This window comes from Delphinus delphis, chromosome X, assembly GCF_949987515.2.
Source record: "Delphinus delphis chromosome X, mDelDel1.2, whole genome shotgun sequence".
Lineage (NCBI taxonomy): Eukaryota > Metazoa > Chordata > Mammalia > Artiodactyla > Delphinidae > Delphinus > Delphinus delphis.
The window spans coordinates 106,351,594-106,370,994 of NC_082704.1; the positions used below are offsets into that span (position 1 = coordinate 106,351,594).

Here is a 19,401-nt window from a genome sequence, read left to right on the forward strand (position 1 = left end):
GTATTCCCACCTGCCCGTTCATAGGCTGAGAGGAGGCCCTCAGGTGGAGAACTGTCGGTGCTGGCAGAGGGAGGAATGGTGAGTCAGGGCCCTGGCTGCTCTCTCCTACACCTGCTGTGGCCGGGGCAGCAGTAATGACAGTCGTCCCTGTGGCAAGGGGAGGAGGTGACCTCTTTGTCCGAATTGCAGTGGGCAGAAGGGCCTAAGACATGAGCTCTGGTGGTACCCATGACTGAGTTCCCCTAGGGAGAGTAGCAGAAAAGACAAATGCAGAGCCCACGTCGGGCGCCCCTTAGAAAATTCCGACTTTGGGAAGGCTTTAAAGAGGGATTGGAGAGCCACGACACTTTATTACGGTCCACTTTTGTGTCTAAAGGCTGTCGTGGCCTGGGCAATCCAGGTGCCAATAGAATTTTAGCCCTGGAAGGAGCCTTGGGCATCCACCTCCCCCGTACAGGGCCCTGCTTCTCCTTCTCCATCCACTGTGTGGGCTGTGCGTTGTTTAGGTCTGTCTGTTCTGTCACTGGATGCTGCGGGGACCTGGGGCTGAAGCTGGGAGTGGGGATGGTGTAATAGCTATTAAGATCTCTCACACAGTAGAGCATCTGCAAGACAATCAGACCTTTCCCATTGCCAAGATTTACTCCCTCTTAAATTTCTCCTGTGTGTGGTTATGCTAAAAACATGCCTCTTTCCCAGACTCTTGCGTATATTCTAGTATCTTTCTCATATGCTTGGTAATTGCTGCTACATGTTGGTTCATAAACCTGCTTGGTGTATCCATCCAGGGAAATGTACTCATGACCACTATCGGTGTGCTTGACTCTGAGGAACCAGGAAAAACTGAAAGTTACTGTGAAATACAGAGCAAATTGCTGGGCAGGGAGTTAGATAAAAATTCAGGAACTCTGGCCTAGCTTTTCTGCTCAGCTAGGCTATCAGTGCAGGATAAATCATTAGACAGACTCAAAAACAATCCCGACAATACCTTGCATGTGTTTCATTTCCCTTCGTGAGATTTAAAATTTTTCTTATATTTCAATAGGATTTTATTTTGTCTAGGGAAACATCCTTCCCCACACTCCCCAGAAGAACACAGGTACCATTTTATAATGGTAATTCTCCAAAAATAGTATTTGATAAACTTTGTTGAGAACCTTTTTGTCTCATTAATTAATCAGCTATTTAATCAACAAATATAGCAACAAATATACATGGAGCTCCTGCTATGTGTCTGTCATTGTGCTCAGTGCTAGCAAGTGATCAAAATGGACGCAGGCCACATCCCCCCGGAGAGGTAGGATGGGAGGGCGGCGGCAACACCTATGTAGAAAGTGCAGCCCGTTTGCCTCCTTGAGAAATTTAAATGCTAGAGATGCAGCTGGTTAAGCTGTAAGCTCAGCTCTGTTTTGTCAGTCCCTGCTTCACTCCCGGCTTCTTTCTCTTGTTTCCTGTTATCCCTCCGTCTGTCTCAAAGGGATTTTCTGGGCTGTCTCTTCCTTCCGATGGCTAGGTTCCCCTGGCGCTGGCTCTTGTCACACAGCCAGTTCTTGAAGGTTGTGAAGAGAACGTCACCTTGTTTTTTTCCCCTAAACTCTCCTTACATATTTGGAAATCGAAGGTGATTTACAGCAGTGATTCATACCCTGCAGCCGTGGGATTGAATGACTGAATCCTGGGAGCAAAGGAGCAAGGAATGGTCTGAACTCCTCAAATTCAGACATCTACTTGCCTTAAGCATTTGGGAATTATGCATTCCAGAAACGCTTTCTTCTTGCATTTTACTTGTTGTGTGAGCAGGTGGGCGTAAGCCTGGTAGGTGTCATGGGCTAGAAAATGCTGTGAAGAATTCCTAACAGCTCCTGCCTGAACCTTCCACAGTGAAGCTGATTTGCATCTGAGCCTACAGTTCTGGGGCTTCAAGCTTTATTGAGTATGTGCTTATTTAATCGCCCTCTTTACACTTGGTTCCTTTCTGCACTTTTGAATTTGGTCTGTTCCCTGCCGAACAGACTTGACTATTTTTAAACTGGTTGGCATTGAACGTGATGTGATTTCTCCTTTAAATTTGTTGATTGGGTAAATTAATTTAGAAAAACTGTGGAGATAAACATTTAAGGGAGGATTTTTAGGGAGAGGCTAGGATTTGATTCACTATCTTTTCAGGCTGCTGTTAATGCAAATGAATTTCTTGTAGTCACATTCTCGGGTTTGTCTCTCTCAAGTCAGGATATTGTTAAGTACAGATGCTGCAAAAGGGAGGATTTTTCCATCATTTGTTCAGAGAAGTAAGAGAAAAAAGCATGTTCACAGCAAAGAAGAAATTGACTTTAAGACTATATCAAGAATAAAATGGCCTGGACTGCAGTGGGGAAAAGGAAAACATTCACTAGAGGGGGAGAACATATACCTATAGTAGTATAATTAATTTACTAGTCATTCACATTATTATCCCAGATTGATTAACTATGACAAGAGATTTAACACAGAATCCTTCAGAGTGCCCTACTTACAGGAGAAAAAAGGGTGACACATTTGTCAATTAAAGTGTTGCTCTAAATATTAGGTTTTTTTTTTTCACAAGGATTTCTTTTTCAAGGAAGAGATGTTTGAGACCAAGAACACAAATGAAATACGTACGAAATGGTGCTTTGTGCTCACACTCCTGGACGGTTGGTATATCTGCTTTGAATTAAGGGTTTGATGTCATGGAAACAGCTTGTTCATTTGGAAAGCTGCTGACACTCTGTGGGAAGGCAGAGGACGTGTGTGTGTGTGTGTGTGTGTGTGTGTGTGTGTGTGTGTAACGGTCCCTATCAACCCTCAGCAAAACAAATACCCGTTCCTGCCAAAGTATGGAATTATATGGGAGGGTTAGGCTTCTTTTTACTTTTGGCATCAGAATTTTAGAACAGAGCATATGCATCATCTGAAGAAAAATGTTAGAATGAGAATTCTGATTCAGTGGGTCTGGGATGGGCCCTGAACTTCTGCATTTCTAAGGAGCTCCCAGCTGATGCTGATGATCTGGGGGTCACACTTGGAAAACCACTGCTCTAGCGTTTTTATCAATTTGGGTGAACATTAGAATTATTTTCCTCTTTGGCTATTGTGAAATATCAATACTTAATGTTTGGCCAGAATTTTTAAAAAGAATTATAGTTTTAAAGTGCTGCTTTCATTTTTGCTGATTGCTATGTCAGTTTTAACTCTTATCTAGAGCTAGATGTCTTGGAAAATAAAAAGGTAAAGACTACATACATGTTTAATACATTATTTTGAACTGGGCACCGTTTGTAGACTATCAAATTATACTGGAGTTTGGCGACCTGGAAGGAAAACGGTTTATAGTCTCCTATCCATAAATAGAACCAAGCAGCCATATAGGAAATCAGTCTGGTAAGAGCGGTGACTCTTTGGCAAATTGAGAATGCCCACTATAGTGGGTTGGATAGTGTCCTCCAAAAATTCATGTCTACGTTATAACTTCAGAATGTGACCTTATTTGGAAATAGGCCTTTTGCAGATGTAACTAGTTAAGATGGGGCCATATTGAATTCAGGTGGGCCTTAAATCCAATGACTGGTGTCCTTATAAGATGAGGAGTGGTCACACACACACACACACACAAAGGGAAGAAGAAGGCCATGTGAAAATGGAGGCACAGGTTGGATGATATAGCTGCAACCCAAGGAACTCCAGGCATTGCCAAGAGCCACCAGAAGCTAGGGAGAGGCAAGGAAGAATTCTTCTCTAGAGCCTTCATAGGAAGCATGGCTCCTCTGACACCCTGATTTCAGGCTCCTGGCCTTTAGAACTATTAGAGAATAAATTTCTGTCGTTTTAAGCCACCAAGTTAGTGGTAATTTGTTATAGCAGCGCTAGGAAACTGATACACCCACCATAGCATAATGAGCTTGTACTGAAATCTGTTCTCATCAGAGTTGGATAACATATGCTCTTCTTTACTTGAGGTGGACAAGCACTCTATTTCCTAAGGCAAGTGTGTGATTTTCATTCTATCGGGCCATAAATTTAAATCCCTCAATAAATTCAGAGATCATCTATTGTCCTGTAATTTTTGAATAGCCTGTAGTTAAGTACATGGTTCCAATCACAGCTATGAAAAGATAATGATAAAGTAGTACATCTTTCACCCAGCTTTCTTCAGCATCCTTAGGTTATACTTGAGGAGCTCTATAGTAGTTGTGCTGCTGATTTCTGCATGATTCGCTATGACTGCTTAGATACTTATGGGGTCATGGTCATGGGTTTGATTCCCTGGTGAAACAGTTGGTTATTTCTTGGCCTTAGACTGTCACTTAACCCTAGGTAATGTCCTTGAAAATGTTGATCAGAATTGGAATTGAGTGGAGATGTCGAGAACAAGTTCACTACTGTAACAAACAAAACATCTCACGATCACAGCCTACTAAAAGTGGGTCAGTAGGTGTCAACTTCTGATACAGAGGACAGTGTGATGATGATGATGCTGATACTTAATCTGATAGCTGTATGTGGGTCAGCAGTTTCACTCTCCATCAACATTTGGTGCATAGTTTGTGTCTCAGGTTTGATCTCAATCTGTGCTGGATTTGTAGGCACAATTGAGATGGTTTTGAAATTTATTAAGTCAATTACTAATGCAGCTGCTTTTATTTTTGAGGGTGAAATTAATTTCATGGATTTTTATAGTTGCATCAGATATAGCTTTGGGAGTTCCAGGGAGACATTGAAAATATTGCCCATTAATTTCTCTTAAGTTGTAGAATCTTAAACTGACAAATTTGATCTGGGTTTTATAACAATTTGTAGCAAGGTGTAAACAACTTAACCTGTAGGATATTTGTGTCAGTGCAAATTTGGTCTTATGATTTACATTCTAATAAAGGTTATGAAAGATCTTGGGAGTTATTTCCTTTATGGCAAGATGCTGTGCTCTTAAGAAAATAGTTTAATGAAAAGCTTTTCTGGATGCAGTGCTACAACAGGCTCACTCTTTACAGTATATGTTAGTTGGTAAAATTGTCTTGGTAGAGGCAAGAGGCAAGGAGAGGAAACGTGTCTTTCCAGAGTTTGAATAACGATTTTATGAACTCTAAGATGAAAGAAGGAAGTGGATTTATCTTAGAGCATTTGGGATTTGAGATAAAATTTTTAAAAATTCTCTATCATAATACAGCATTTCATAGTCTTTCAGAGGTTAAATATACTATGCAGTAGGTTTAGTCAGAGAAAGGGGAATTTGGCAGAATACCAGCTGATTATATTAACAAGATGCCTATTGCTCCGGCTGCCCAGTCTGTCTTATTTGGTGTCATTTATTACATTTGGGGATAGGGGCCTCCCTAAACATCTTTCCTATTTCTCATTTTCCTCCCATCAGGAAAAATTCCAGGAGATTTTCAGAGAGAACCAGAGGTACTATGCCTGATGACTTTTATTTGTCCTGTTTGCTTGTCCCTTTGGGTTGTTAGAGGGGAGAAAGGCTTAGAGTGTTAGTACACTCGTAGAGGAACAATTTCAAGGCTCTACATGTACCTGATTAGGGAGAGGATTAAAACCAATGTTTATCTGAGCACCCATCAAATGCCAGGTGTGGTGCAGGTAAATTCACATATCCCAGCAGCCCTCTGACATAGGGATTATGATTTCAGCTTCACTTTTGGGAAACTGAGGCTCAAAGAGATGATGCATTTTCCCAAGATCACACAGCAATTAAATGGCATTCGGATTAGTCTGACTCCAAAGCCCAAGTTCTCTTACTGTACCCTGTAACCTTTCAAAGTGTAAAATGTGAATGTAAAGTATTGAGTCCCAGCTCCATTTTCACCAGGCATGCATTTTCACCTCCTGAGAAGTGATAGAGCATGGTGGTTAAAAGGGCAGGCCCTGGAGCCAGGTTGCCTGGGCTCAAGCCTTACACCTGCTACTTTTTAGCTGTGTGACCCTGAACAAGTTGCGTGCTGTCTCTGTGCCTCATTTCTTCATATGTATAAAGGGTAGTAATATTAGCACCTACCCAACAGGGTTGTGGTGAATCTGGAATGAGCAACTAGAGCAATGCCTGCCACATGGTGGGGACCAGGTTAATACTTATCATTAAGCCTTGTGATAACACTATTTGACAGGTGAAGAACTGATGAACTTGCCTGGAGTGGTACAGCTAGAATGGAGTAGCACAGCTGAAACAGGGTTTGAGCACAGCCTGATGATATGTCCAAGGCTCTTTTCACTATATCTCAAGTGAAAATTATCAGGAGTCATGAAGAATTAGAATTAGGGAGAAAATAATATACTCTTCTGAGTCCCTGAAACCTTTGCATTGATCTTTTTTTTTAATGTATGGGTATTTTTTTTTTTGCATTGATCTTTGAGCATGCGCACATACACACACAAACAGACACACTCAGAAAAAAGTGCATGGAACAGCTGTTTTTAGGGGTATGTGAAATCCTGCGTCTGTAACCAGAGGGCTCTGATTTCCAGTTCCAGCTCCGGAAGCTAGTTATTAAGAAGGCCGTCACAGCTTCCTCACTCAGTATTTTTCCCTAGAATTCTGACTCACTGCACCCTGCATCCCCTCTCTCCCTGCCCAACACAAACCCTGGGAATGCTGTGAAGGCAACAAGGATCTGATGACTGTGAAGTGACCATGACTTGGGTCTCCTTGCAGAGCCAGTCCTCACATTGGTTGCTGGGTTGTCAAAGCTTTAGAGAAGATGGCCCTGGTACCGGCTGCCAAGCCCCTTCTGACTGTTGGTTCAAATGTGAGTGGGTGAGGGCAGGGACATTTTACAAGCTTCTCAGCAGGAAAGACTAAGTATCATGTTGTCACCTCTTACCACTACTACCCATGTCTCCTCTTTATTCTTTGTCCTTGGTGGGCAAGGGTCATTTTTTCTTCACATGTAAGTGGACCACAATTCACCCAAGATAGTTTAATACAAATCTCTCTAAACGTTTCTGATGGTGTTTGATTTGAGGTCGCAGTTAGCCCCCAAATCTCCATTCCTCCTGCTTGCCATAGTTTCTTCCTCTCCTCTGTTTCACTGGAATTGATAATAATGGTGCCATGGAGAGACTTGCTCCAACTAACCTTGTTTTCTTCTCATCCATTGAGCACCCCTTGTACATACCCAGCCCTAGGACTTGACTCCTGCCATGCCTTCTCCATTCTGCCGTTTAGAGCATCAGGACACCCGTAGAATAGCAATTTAAGACTCTCCATATTCTTGGCTGGGGGAAAGATGAAAACTAACATTTTCTGAGCACTCATCAAGGGCTAGGTGGGATGCTGATAAATTCACTTATCCCAGGAGCCTTCTTTCATGGGGACTGTGATTTCCATTCACATCCTGCTGCTCCTTTAAGGATTAGTCCTACTTCCTCTGCCCTGGAAGATCTCTCTGAGCTGCCTTTTGGCATTTATCATATAGCCCCTTTGGCAGACACTGTCAGCACCTCTGTCATATAGCCCCTCAACAGACGCCGCTGATTCATGTAAACACAAATATTGGCTTCTCACTAGGAACACTTGCTACTTGTTAACTTCCTCCCTATGGGGTTTTTCTGCTGAGATTATTCTCAGCCTATGTTTAGGGCAAGTGAATGCCCCAGAAGCAGTCGTCAGCAAATGATAGATGAGAAGTTGGTGAATAAATTCTGCTGCTCCGTCACCCTTTGCTGAGGATAACTCTGAGATGTGTTCTACAGTATCTCAGAGGTCCCCAGCAGGATTGAGTCCCAGTTGCCCACAGCAGTAACCTGCTCTGTAATGAACCCTTTTCTGGCTTCTTTCCCTTCCCTGGCTTACTTCCTGTCACCCTTACCAGAGCTTCCTGGGATCATCTCCAGAGTAAACTACTTGTATGTGAATCCTTGTCTCAGGGTCTACTTCTGGAAGAATCTAACCCAGACAAAGCCTTTAGATTCATTCATTTTATGTGGTTGTTTTCCACAGCTTTGTTGCAAATTCTTTTGTGGAGTGGGGTGGGGAACTATTCCTTCTCTTGTTTCAACAATATTTATGGAGCATTTAATGTGTATGAGACACTGTGTTGGATTATACAGAGGATTAAAAATTAAATGAGTTAAATGATTAAAAAATAGTTCTTGACCTCTAGGAATTGTGATATGAAAATAAATTTCAAAATGGCAGTCTCCAGATTTCTTTACAGTTTCTTTCTATTGGTTTTTAATTGGTGTACTAACAGAAACAAAGGAAATGCTCTTATGGTAACACTGAGATTCAGAGATGACACATTTTTTTTTTTTTACATCTTTATTGGAGTATAATTGCTTTACAGTGGTGTGCTAGTTTCTGCTTTATAACAAAGTGAATCAGTTATACATATACATATGTCCCCATATCTCTTCCCTCTTGCGTCTCCCTCCCTCCCACCCTCCCTATCCCACCCCTCTAGGTGGTCACAAAGCACCGAGCTGATCTCCCTGTGCTATGCGGCTGCTTCCCACTAGCTGTTTTACGTTTGGTAGTGTATACATGTCCATGCCACTCTCTCACCCCATCACAGCTCACCCCTTCCCCTCCCCATATCCCCAAGTCTGTTCTCCAGTAGGTCTGTGTCTTTATTCCTGTCTTACTCCTAGGTTCTTCATGACATTTTTTTTCTTAGATTCCATATATATGTGTTAGCATATGGTATTTGTCTTTCTCTTTCTGACTTACTTCCCTCTGTATGACAGACTCTAGGTCCATCCACCTCCCTACAAATAACTCAATTTCGTTTCTTTTTATGGCTGAGTAATATTCCATTGTATATATGTGCCACATCTTCTTTATCCATTCATCCGATGATGGACACTTAGGTTGTTTCCATCTCCTGGCTATTGTAAATAGAGCTGCAATGAATATTTTGGTACATGACTCTTTTTGAATTATGGTTTTCTCAGGGTATATGCCCAGTAGTGGGATTCCTGGGTCATATGGTAGTTCTATTTGTAGTTTTTTAAGGAACCTCCATACTGTTCTCCATAGTGGCTGTACCAATTCACATTCCCACCAGCAGTGCAAGAGGGTTCCCTTTACTCAACACCCTCTCCAGCATTTATTGTTCTAGATTTTTTGATGATGGCCATTCTGACTGGTGTGAGATGATATCTCATTGTAGTTTTGAGTTGCCTTTCTCTAATGATTAATGATGTTGAGCATTCTTTCATGTGTTTGTTGGCAGTCTGTATATCTTCTTTGGAGAAATGTCTATTTAGGTCTTCTGCCCATTTTTGGATTGGGTTGTTTGTTTTTTTGTTATTGAGCTGCATGAGCTGCTTGTAAATTTTGGAGATGAATCCTTTGTCAGTTGCTTCATTTGCAACTATTTTCTCCCATTTTGAGGGTTGTCTTTTGGTCTTGTTTATGGTTTCCTTTGCTGTGCAGAAGCTTTGAAGTTCCATTAGGTCCCATGTGTTTATTTTTGTTTTTATTTCCATTTCTCTAGGAGGTGGGTCAAAAGGATCTTGCTGTGATTTATGTAACAGAGTGTTCTGCCTATGTTTTCCTCTAAGAGTTTGATAGTTTCTGGCCTTACATTTAGGGATGACACATTGTTGACTATTCAGTTTTAGTAATATTAGGTGATCCTCTGAATTAAAAAATACTCATAGTCCTACATTGCTAAAGCATCAAATGTCATTTTATCTCATGTTCTTTTCCAATCTTTCTCTATAATTATATTACTGTAACAGACGGCAATCAGAGCATACTTACAGTTTTGAATTCTGCTTTTGAATTATCACTCTTCTATGTATGTTTCCATTTTTTAGACAATCTTCATAATTATTGTAACTGAGAGTACTATACTGAGCTGATGTATCATAAATTACAAAATTGTTTTCATATTGTGTAACTTTTAGATTATTTATAAATCTTTACTATTATGTATAATACTGCAATGAAAATCTCCTGATAGCTTTTTTTCCCCTGTTGGAATATTTCCCTTTTATAAATTCTCAGGAGCAGGATTACTATCCCCAAAGAGGCTGAATATTTCGGTAGCTCTTCTTGTCTCTGACACTTCTTTTCTTTGCAGTACCTAGAGCAGAAAGAACTGTTTAAATGTACATGTTAGGGAAAGTGGATAGATGAAAAAAAATAGTAGGTGTCCGTTAAAACTTTTTACTACTCCAATAGCATGGATTAATGTAAGAGGCCAGTTAATGATCATGTTGGCAGTCACCAAGAGTCTAGCCCTAAGGAGCCAAGATACAAGGCATCTGAGCAGGATTGTTCTCTGGGCCTGGAAGTAAGGGTCCAAGTACACTTCCCAGTGGGGTGAGTGGAGTGCTCCAAGTAGCATGAGGCAGACATATGGGACTAATGTCTGGCAGGTTTTGACCAGGGCTGCCCTTGACTTCATGGGCTGGGTGGACTTGCTCAGGTCAGCCAGGAACTCTTAGCAACTGCTGCTTGCTTAGAGCTGGGCTGTGATTTGAATGTGTCGTCATCTGCTCCAGTGGTCCCTGACTCACCCGGCGTTGTGCTCACTGATGATCAGAAGGAGAAATTCTGGGTGTTCCTTGCCTACTGGGCTGCAGCTGAGGACTGTTGTCTGCTTCAGAAGTTCCCTGATCTCCTCAAATATATGGTTTTAATTTAAGCAATACAGAGGACATATATAAAGTTCAAGACAGTATCTAGATACCTGTTTGATTAGGTAATCAGTTAGTTACTTCATTATTAGTTAACAAACAACTATAAGCATTTTTTGAGGGGTTACCATGTACTAGTCATTATTTCACCTGCTAGGAATATAAGTACCAGTAAGACTTGGTACTAGCCCTTGCAAAATTGGTCTGTGACACAGTATTACACTATAACTATATTATTCTTCAGGATAAGAACAGGAAGTCAAAACTCCAAATTTGTTTTGTAGTTTATGAACATGCATTTATTTCCAAAAGGGATTTAAGGATCATAACCCAGGCCATGTCATGACTAGCCCTTCTATAGGTACATTGTTTCTCTCATTTGAAAGCATCTTTTTAACAACCCTAAACTCACCATCCTAACTTGGCTCCAATTTGTAACCTTTTCCTTCAAAACCTGCCTCAAAGCTTACTTACCCTGAGATATTTTCTTAGTTACATCCTGTTTGATTCGGATTCCTACATATTCCTACAGGATTCCTTGGTATTTAGGATGGACTGTTAGATTATCCTGAAGGTATTTGGATTTTAGTGTTATATAAATGTGTATATTTTAATGTAAGTTTCTTATATATATATATATTAACATCTTTATTCAAGTTTAATTCCTTTACAGTGGTGTGTTAGTATATCCCCATATCTCTTCCCTCTTGCGTCTCCCTCCCACCCTCCCTATCCCACCCCTCTAGGTGGACACAAAGCACCGAGCTGATCTCCCTGTGCTGTGTGGCTGCTTCCCACTAGCTATCTATTTTACATTTGGTAGTGTATATATGTCCATGCCACTCTCTCACTTCGTCCCAGCTTACCCTTCCCCTTTCCCGTGTCCTCAAGTCCATTCTCTACATGTGTATCTTTATTTCTGTCCCGCCCCTAGGTTCTTCAGACGATTTAAAAAAAAATTCCATATATATGTGTTAGTATACGGTATTTATTTTTCTCTTTCTGACTTACTTCACATTGTAAAGCAATTATACGCCAATAAAGATGGAAAAAAAAAGGAGTATCCAAATGGCAACAAGGTTTTTTTTTAAACAATAATTTGAAATATAATATGTTAAGTTCAGGAGAATAGCTAACATTTTTTGTATCACCAGTGATGATTCTGAAAGGGTTATTACCCTACCACCCTGCCCATCTATTAATCACAAGACGAATAAAGAGCATGCCCTGCTATTTATTCTGGGATGATACTGGTTTGTGGTTAAGAGTTGTAGGCTATGGATTCACATTTCCTGGGCTTAGAAACTCACTCTATAAATGATCTTTAACAGAAGAAAGTTTAGGGGTTTAGTGGAGTGGGCCATTGTCATTAATAGAGCTTTATAGAATCATAGGGATTTGATTACTGAATATATCTCTTGCTGAATTCTAACAAAGTGAAACAAAAAGCATGATTTCAGGATGTTTTATTTGGGTCCTTTATTCTGTGGGCCCTTCAGACTTTGGGGTTTTTATTGGGCACAGCTATAACCATTGCTTGATTCTCTTTAATGACATAAATCGAATTTAATATAACAATAACGAGAAAATGCTCAGTATAAGATGAGCAAGGCATTAGCCAAACAGAGCCACTTGGAACATGTTCTCTAACAGAAGGTGGCTGTTACTGGAGGGAGGTGTCGAGTAGGCATTCTAGAAAGGCAAAAACTACAGCTATCATAGTTTCCTACAGATATATCCAGGTAGAGTGAAAAGTGGAAGAGACCTTAAGAGATCTAAACCAGTGGGTCACAAACCTGGCTGCACATTAGAATCACCTCAGGAGTGTTAAGAGTGGTCCTTGGCCAAGATCTATCCCAGAGATATTTGACTGGGGAGGGGTCTGGGCATTCTCCAGGAATTCAGATGTGCAGCCAGTGTTGCATCAATATAAACCAACTTTTCTGAAACGTAGAGATGTTAAAACAGATTCCCCAAGTCTATGCAATTATATGCGGTGGCGCTGGCTCTAGGCCTGTGCTTTTTCTAATGTACCACCCTTCCTGCTTCATTACCTTGGCAAATTCTATCTCCCTCTCGCCCTCCATCCTCATTCACAATCCTACCTTTTGACTTGACAAAATGTCTTCTTCTGGCAGTGAAATGGTGTGTTTTGGCTCCAAGAGGTAAATTACTTCTTATGACAAGCACTTTTCCTCCAAGCGAAGCATATTTCACTTACCCTACTTCATAGCACTGTAGGGGGTCCACAGAGATGTTAAGCAACAGGAATTCTTTGGGTGATACAGGAGGCATTGTATTAAAAGGGCATGACAGCTCTTTGGAAATACAAAAAGAAAACACTTTTAGGAGCCTCCTGAATCTTGTACATTTTGCTTTGGAAATGAATTCTTAGTTCTTGGGGTTTTTTTGGAACATATGAACCATTTCTAAGATAGAAGTCTTTCAACTCTACTTTGTAGGACTTGTAGGCTTCTGATAAGCTTCTAAAGAGTGGTATTACAGAGATATTTGTGAGACTGGTAAAGTTTACATGGGGAAGATGTAGAATTTTCTTTGTAAAATGAAACAATATTTCAAACATATAGAAAAGAGTAGCAGAAAATATAATGAATAACTGTGTACCTGCCTCTAGCTTTTACAAATCTTAATAATATACCATAATTATAGTACATCACAATATAATTTGGTATATAAAAACTTTTTACTAGAAAAATTTCAAAAATACACTAAAGTAAATATATAGTATGCTGACTACTCATGTAGCCTTTTATCCAACTTTAACACTTATCAATATTTTCCCAACTGTTTTTCATCTATCCTCCACCTCCTTTTCTTATATTTCTAGAATACTTTTTTTAAAAATCCTAGACTTCAAGTAGTTTCAGTTGCAGATATTTTGGTATGCATCAGTGAGGTTTGTTTGTTTGTTTGTTTGTTTTTGGCGGTACGCGGGCCTCTCACTGTTGTGGCCTCTCCCGTTGCGGAGCACAGGCTCCGGACGCGCAGGCTCAGTGGCCATGGCTCACGGACCCAGCCCCTCCGTGGCATGTGGGATCTTCCCGGACCGGGGCACGAACCCGTGTCCCCTGCATCAGCAGGCGGACTCTCAACCACTGTGCCACCAGGGAAGCCCTGTTTGTTTGTTTATTTTACATGACCACCATGTCATTATTATACCTAACAGAAATAGTGGAAATTTCTTAATATTGTCTAATACCCAGCCCATAATCAGATTTCCCCAATTCTCTCAAAGTTTTTTTTAAACTGTTGTTTGGTGTAGTAACTTTTTTTTTATATATAGATTTCTTTCTTTCTTTTTTGGCTGTGTTGGGTTTTTTGTTGCTGCATGCAGGCTTTCTCTAGTTGTGGTGAGCGGGGGCTACTCTTCGTTGCGGTGCGCGGGCTTCTCATTGTGGTGGCTTCTTTTGTTGCAGAGCATGGGCTCTAGGAGCACAAGCTTCAGTAGTTGTGGCACACGGGCTCAGTAGTTGTGGGTTGTGGGCTCTAGAGCACAGGGTCAGTAGTTGTGGCACACGGGTTTAGTTGCTCCGCAGCATGTGGGATCTTCCCGGACCAGGGCTTGAACCCGTTTCCCCTGCATTGGCAGGCGGATTCTTAACCACTGTGCCACCAGGGAAGTCCCAGTATAGCAACGTTTTAATCATCAAAATTTTCAAACATAACCCAAAGTGGAAAGAATGGTATAATGTAACCAGTATTCTATCACCCATCTTCAACCATCAGACAGATGTAGTTTTTAAAGAGCTAAAACATTATTGTATACCTCTTCTGTTGTTTGTATTTGGTTTGTTTTATTTCTGAGAATATTTTAAATAATGTTATTACATGTAGGTAATATATAATGTAAACAATAAATGTATGGTGTTTGCATGCTTTGAACCATACTTGAACGCTGTACCTATTCTTTGGCAATATGTCTTTTTCACTTAATATCATATATTTTTAGGTTTATTTTTAAATGTTCCTTCTGTGGGTCAGTGGTTTTGACTGGGCTCAGCTTTTTCTGCATCAGTTGAGATGATCATGTATTCTTTTTTCTTTATTCTGTTAATGTGGTGTATTACATTGATCGATTTTTGTATGTTGAATCATCTTTGCCTTCCAGGAATAAATCTCATTCAGTCATGGTGTATAATCTTTTTAATATGCTGCTAAATTCAGTTTGCTAATATTTTCTTGAGGATTTTTGCATTAATGTTCATAAGGGCTATTGGTCTGTAGTTCTACTTTCTTTTAGTGTCTTTGACTTAATATCAGGACACTGCTGGCCTGATAGAATCAGTTAGGAAATGTTTCCTTGTCTTCAGTTTTTTTGAAGAGTTGGAGAAGGATTGGTGTTAGTTCTTTAAAGTGTTGGTATAATTCACCATGAAGCCATTAGGTTGAGCTCTTTGTTGGGAGATTTTTGATTACTGATTCAATCTCCTTACATTTATAGGTTTATTCAGATTTTCTGTTTCTTTGTTATTCAGTTTTGATAGATTTTGTATGTCTAGGAATTTGTTTCATCTAAGTTACCTAGCTTTTTGTCAAATGATTGCTCATAATATTCTCTTATAATCCTTTTAATTTTATAAGGTCAGTAGTAATATCTCCACTTTCATTTTTTATTTTTGTTATTTGTGTCTTCTTTCTTTTTCTTTGTCAGTCTAATTAATGGTTTGTCATTTCTGTTGCTCTGTTAAAAGAACAAACTTTTGGTTTCATTGAACTAGTATTTTTAACAATTCTCTATTTTATTTGTCGCTGCTGTAATATTTATCATTTTCTTCCTTATGCTAGCTTTGTGTTTATTTTGTTCTTCTTTTTCTAGTTCCTCTAGATGTAAAGTTAGGTTTGGATTTGAGATCTTCTTTTTTAATGTATGCATTTATAGCTATAAATTACCCTCAGAACCCTGCCTTCACTGTATCCCATAAATTTTGGTATATTGTGTTTTCATTTCATTCATTTCTAAATAGTTTGTAGGTTCCATTGTGATTTCTTCTTTGACCCATTGGCTGTTTAAGGTTCTATGTGTGTGTGAATTTTCCATTTTTCTTCTGTTACTGATTGTGGTCAGAGAAAATACTTTGTGTGATTTAAATTTTTTAAAATTTGAGTCTTGTTTTGTGGCCCAACATATGTTCTGTGCTGGAGAATGTTCCATGTCCACTTGAGAAGAACGTGTTTTTTTTGTTAGGTCTAGTTGGTTTATAGTGTTGTTTCACTATTTCCTTATAGATCTGTCTATTTATTCTGTCCATTATTGAAAGTGGGGTATTGAATACTGCAACTGTTATTGTAGAACTATCTATTTCTCCCTTCAAATCTATCAATGTTGCTTTTTATATTTTGGGGCTCTGTTGTTTGGTGTATATATGTTTATAATTTGTATATCTTCTTGATAGATTGATCTTTTTAACAATATATAATGTCCTTTGTGTCTTGTTATGGTTTTTTACTTAGACTATTTTGTCTGATATTAGTATAAACACCTCAGCTCTCTTTGGGTTACTATTTGTATGAACTATCTTTTCCCATTCTTTCACTTTCAGTCTATTTGAGTTTTTGGATCTGAAGTTTGTCTCTTGAATACAGCATATAATCATATTTAAAAATCTCTTCTGCCAATTTATGCTTTTCTTTTTTTTTTTACTGAAGTGTAGTTGATTTGCAATATTATATTAGTTTCAGATGTATAGAATAGTGATTCAGTATTTTTAAAGATTATACTCCATTAAAAGTTATTACAAGGTAATGGCAATGGTAATTCCCTGAGCTATATAATATATCCTTTTTGCTTATCTGTTTTATACATAGTAGTTTGAATCTCTTATTTCCATACCCCTAACTTGCCCCTCCGCCCTTCTTTCTTCCCTTTTTTGACCACTAGTTTGTTTTCTGTTTCTGTGAGTCTGTTTCTATTTTGCTGAATAAAAGCATAAGAAATACAGGAAACTAACAGAAAGGCAGAAGTAATTCCTTCTTTATCATTAATCACATCAAATATAAATGGATTAAATTCTACAATTTAAAGGCTTAGACTGTATTATTTGCTGTTGAACCCCTTTAGTGACTTTTTCATTTCATTTATTGTACTTTCCAGCTCTAAAATTTGATTGTTTTTATAACCTATTTTTAAAGTGATTTTCTCGCTTTGTTCATATGTAGTTTTCTTGATTGCTTTAGTTCTTTTTCCAGGTTTTCCTTGATCTCTTTGAGCATATTTAAGACAGCTGTCTAGTAAGTTTGATGCTTGCGTTTCTTCAGGGATGATTTCTGGAGATTTGTTTTGTCCCTTTGAATGAGCCATCCTTTGCTGTTTCTTTGTATGCCTTGTGATTTTTTTGTGTGTGCAAAACAGACATTTGAATGTTGCAGCTCTGAAAACCAGATCCTTCTTTTTCCTCAGGGTTTGGCTTTGCTTTTTTTTTTTTATTGTTGCAGGCTGTAACAGTCCATTTGTTTAGTGACTTTCCAAATTATTCTTGCAAAGGCTGTTTTCCTTGATGTGTATGTTCTCTGAAATCTCCGCTCCTTAGCTTAAGTTCAGCTAGTGTGTTGACAGATATCTCTTGAATGCCAGGAGCTAAAAACAACAAGAAAATAAGAAAAACCAAAACCAAACAATATAAATGAAAAATGTCTCTCCCAATCTTTGTACCTTGGCTTTGTTCTGGGATTCTCCTTCCACACTTAACCTGGCTTGCACTGAGCCTAGGGACTGGCCCAAGGTGAAAGATTGGAGTCTTCTCAGTTCTTTTCTGAGCATGTACCTTGCCCTGGGCATGTGCACACCTTTGTAAATTCCCACATATACACAGGTGCTATTGAATGTCCTAATTTGCCAAAGAAATTCTCCCCAACTTTTGCTCCTGGGACTTAGGCAGTTTATTGTATATTTCAACATTAATCTTTGGCCCCAGGTGTCAATGGGCTGTTAGTTGGGCTTCCAGTGTTTTTGAATAATGCCCCTTGCTTTTCTGGCCTTAGTTTGAGTTAGGTGAAAGGGAGATAAATACCTTGCATCAGTACTTCAGATAACCCCCCAGACAGGTTAGAACAGACATACACAATAATTTGTAAATAGACTCTGCTTTGTTTTCTCTTGGACCAGGAACCAGAATCCCACACTGACCATGGGCTACAACTCCTGCCATGCCAGAGAAGGCTTGAGGTAAGGACAAGTAACAACTCCACAAAGCTTTCCCACTGTTTTGAAGTTGCCTTTTTCCTCATTCATTGCCTGCTTGATTGCTGTAAACCTTTGACTGTTTTCCAAAGTTCTGAGACAGTTGTTTTTCATAGTTTCTGCTTGTTTTTTTGATGTTTCTGTGGGGGAATGAGAGCTTGGAGCTGCCTACTCTGCCATTTTTTTCTCTAAGTTGTATCATGAAGTTCCTTTTAAGGGAAACTTCCCACTCATTGTCCCTAAAGAAGGGCTATTCTTACAGAGGTCAGGTGACTCTACCCCCTTGACCATAGTTGTTGGGACCATGGAATGTGTACCTGGTACATAGCTTGGCTTGAAAATATTTTGTTAGTAAAACAGATTACCTTTCTTGGAAACCTGAACTGAGAAAATGAAGCAAATAGTATAAGGAACTGAGGCTAAAAGCATGTATGTCGGGAGGTCTCATGATTTAGAATCAGCAGTCAGGGGGCCTCATGGCAGATTTTGAGGAAGCAGATATTTAGGAAACAGATATTGAGAGCTACAGAGAAGCCATAATTAAGAGATGATGTGGCTGGTGAGAGAAGAGATAACAGCCAATCCCCAGATTTCCCTTGGCTCCCAATGTCTTTCCGTTTCCAGTGCCTGTGTATCCTTAAACAAACTCCAATTGTCGAAGTTCCTTGTATGATTTCCTGTTTTTCACAACCTGTAGAACTCAGTTGGAACCTGGCACCGTCCTCAAAGGCTTCCATAACTACTCAGACTTTTATGAAATATGTGTGAGTCACCTCCCTAGCATGGCTTATATTTCTCTTACAAGGCCACCAACATAAATAATGAAAAGGAAAACATCAGAGCAAATGTCTCCAATGAAAGCAACTCATGTGAAAAATAGTTCACAACACCAGATATGACTGGATTCATTCATCCTTAAAAAATAAGCAGTTGCCCTCTGTGTTTTTTGTTTGGCCAAATTCAAAGCGTAGTAGAAATTTGAATTTATCTTTGGACCATGTAAATTTCTCTTTTTCCCTGCAATGGAGTACCATAGTGGAAAGGCTGTGTATGAAAAGATGGTAGATACACCTCAGGCAAGCTTCTTCAAGAAGAGTTACAACTGTATTTACTCAAAGGATTGGCATGGAGAAGCACATAAGGAAGGAGACAACTTCTTTCTAATAGGGTAGTGGAGACAGAAGGCAAAATGGGCACTAAGTTAGACAGTTGTTCTGTGTTTGTTTTTTGAGTAGAAGAGGGAAATGTGCTCAGAACAGCTGTGTAATACTGAGGGTGAGTAATTATACTGCCTACAAAAATGCCCCTGCTATTGCTGTTATAAGAAGCTTCTACAATGGGTGAGACACCAGAACCAGTTTGCCTGCTTACATGCTGAGTCAAAAAAATGGAAGATCCCTTGGGGAGATTTGAGTACTCAAATGATTCTCGTGGAAGTGCTGCTGATTGAAAAGTGGCAGGTGGTATGTTCACACTGGGATAAATGCCTTTTGAGTCCATCGACGTGCACCTTAGGGGCCCACGTTTGAATCAAGCTGAAGGGACACAAGGGGCATTTTTCCTCATTTTATTATCAGAAATACAGTTTAGGT

The 19,401-nt window shown here is 39.5% G+C and overlaps 1 long non-coding RNA gene across 1 annotated transcript in view; it reads left to right on the forward strand.

Annotated features, from left to right (window-relative positions):
• Window positions 1–17,777, forward strand: part of LOC132418344 (uncharacterized) — a 122,681-nt gene extending 104,904 nt beyond the window's left edge. Inside the window, exon 3 of the long non-coding RNA XR_009517984.1 lies at window positions 17,735–17,777. This is a non-coding gene — a long non-coding RNA (uncharacterized lncRNA). The remainder of the gene's footprint in view (window positions 1–17,734) is intronic.
• Window positions 17,778–19,401: the final 1,624 nt, after the last annotated feature.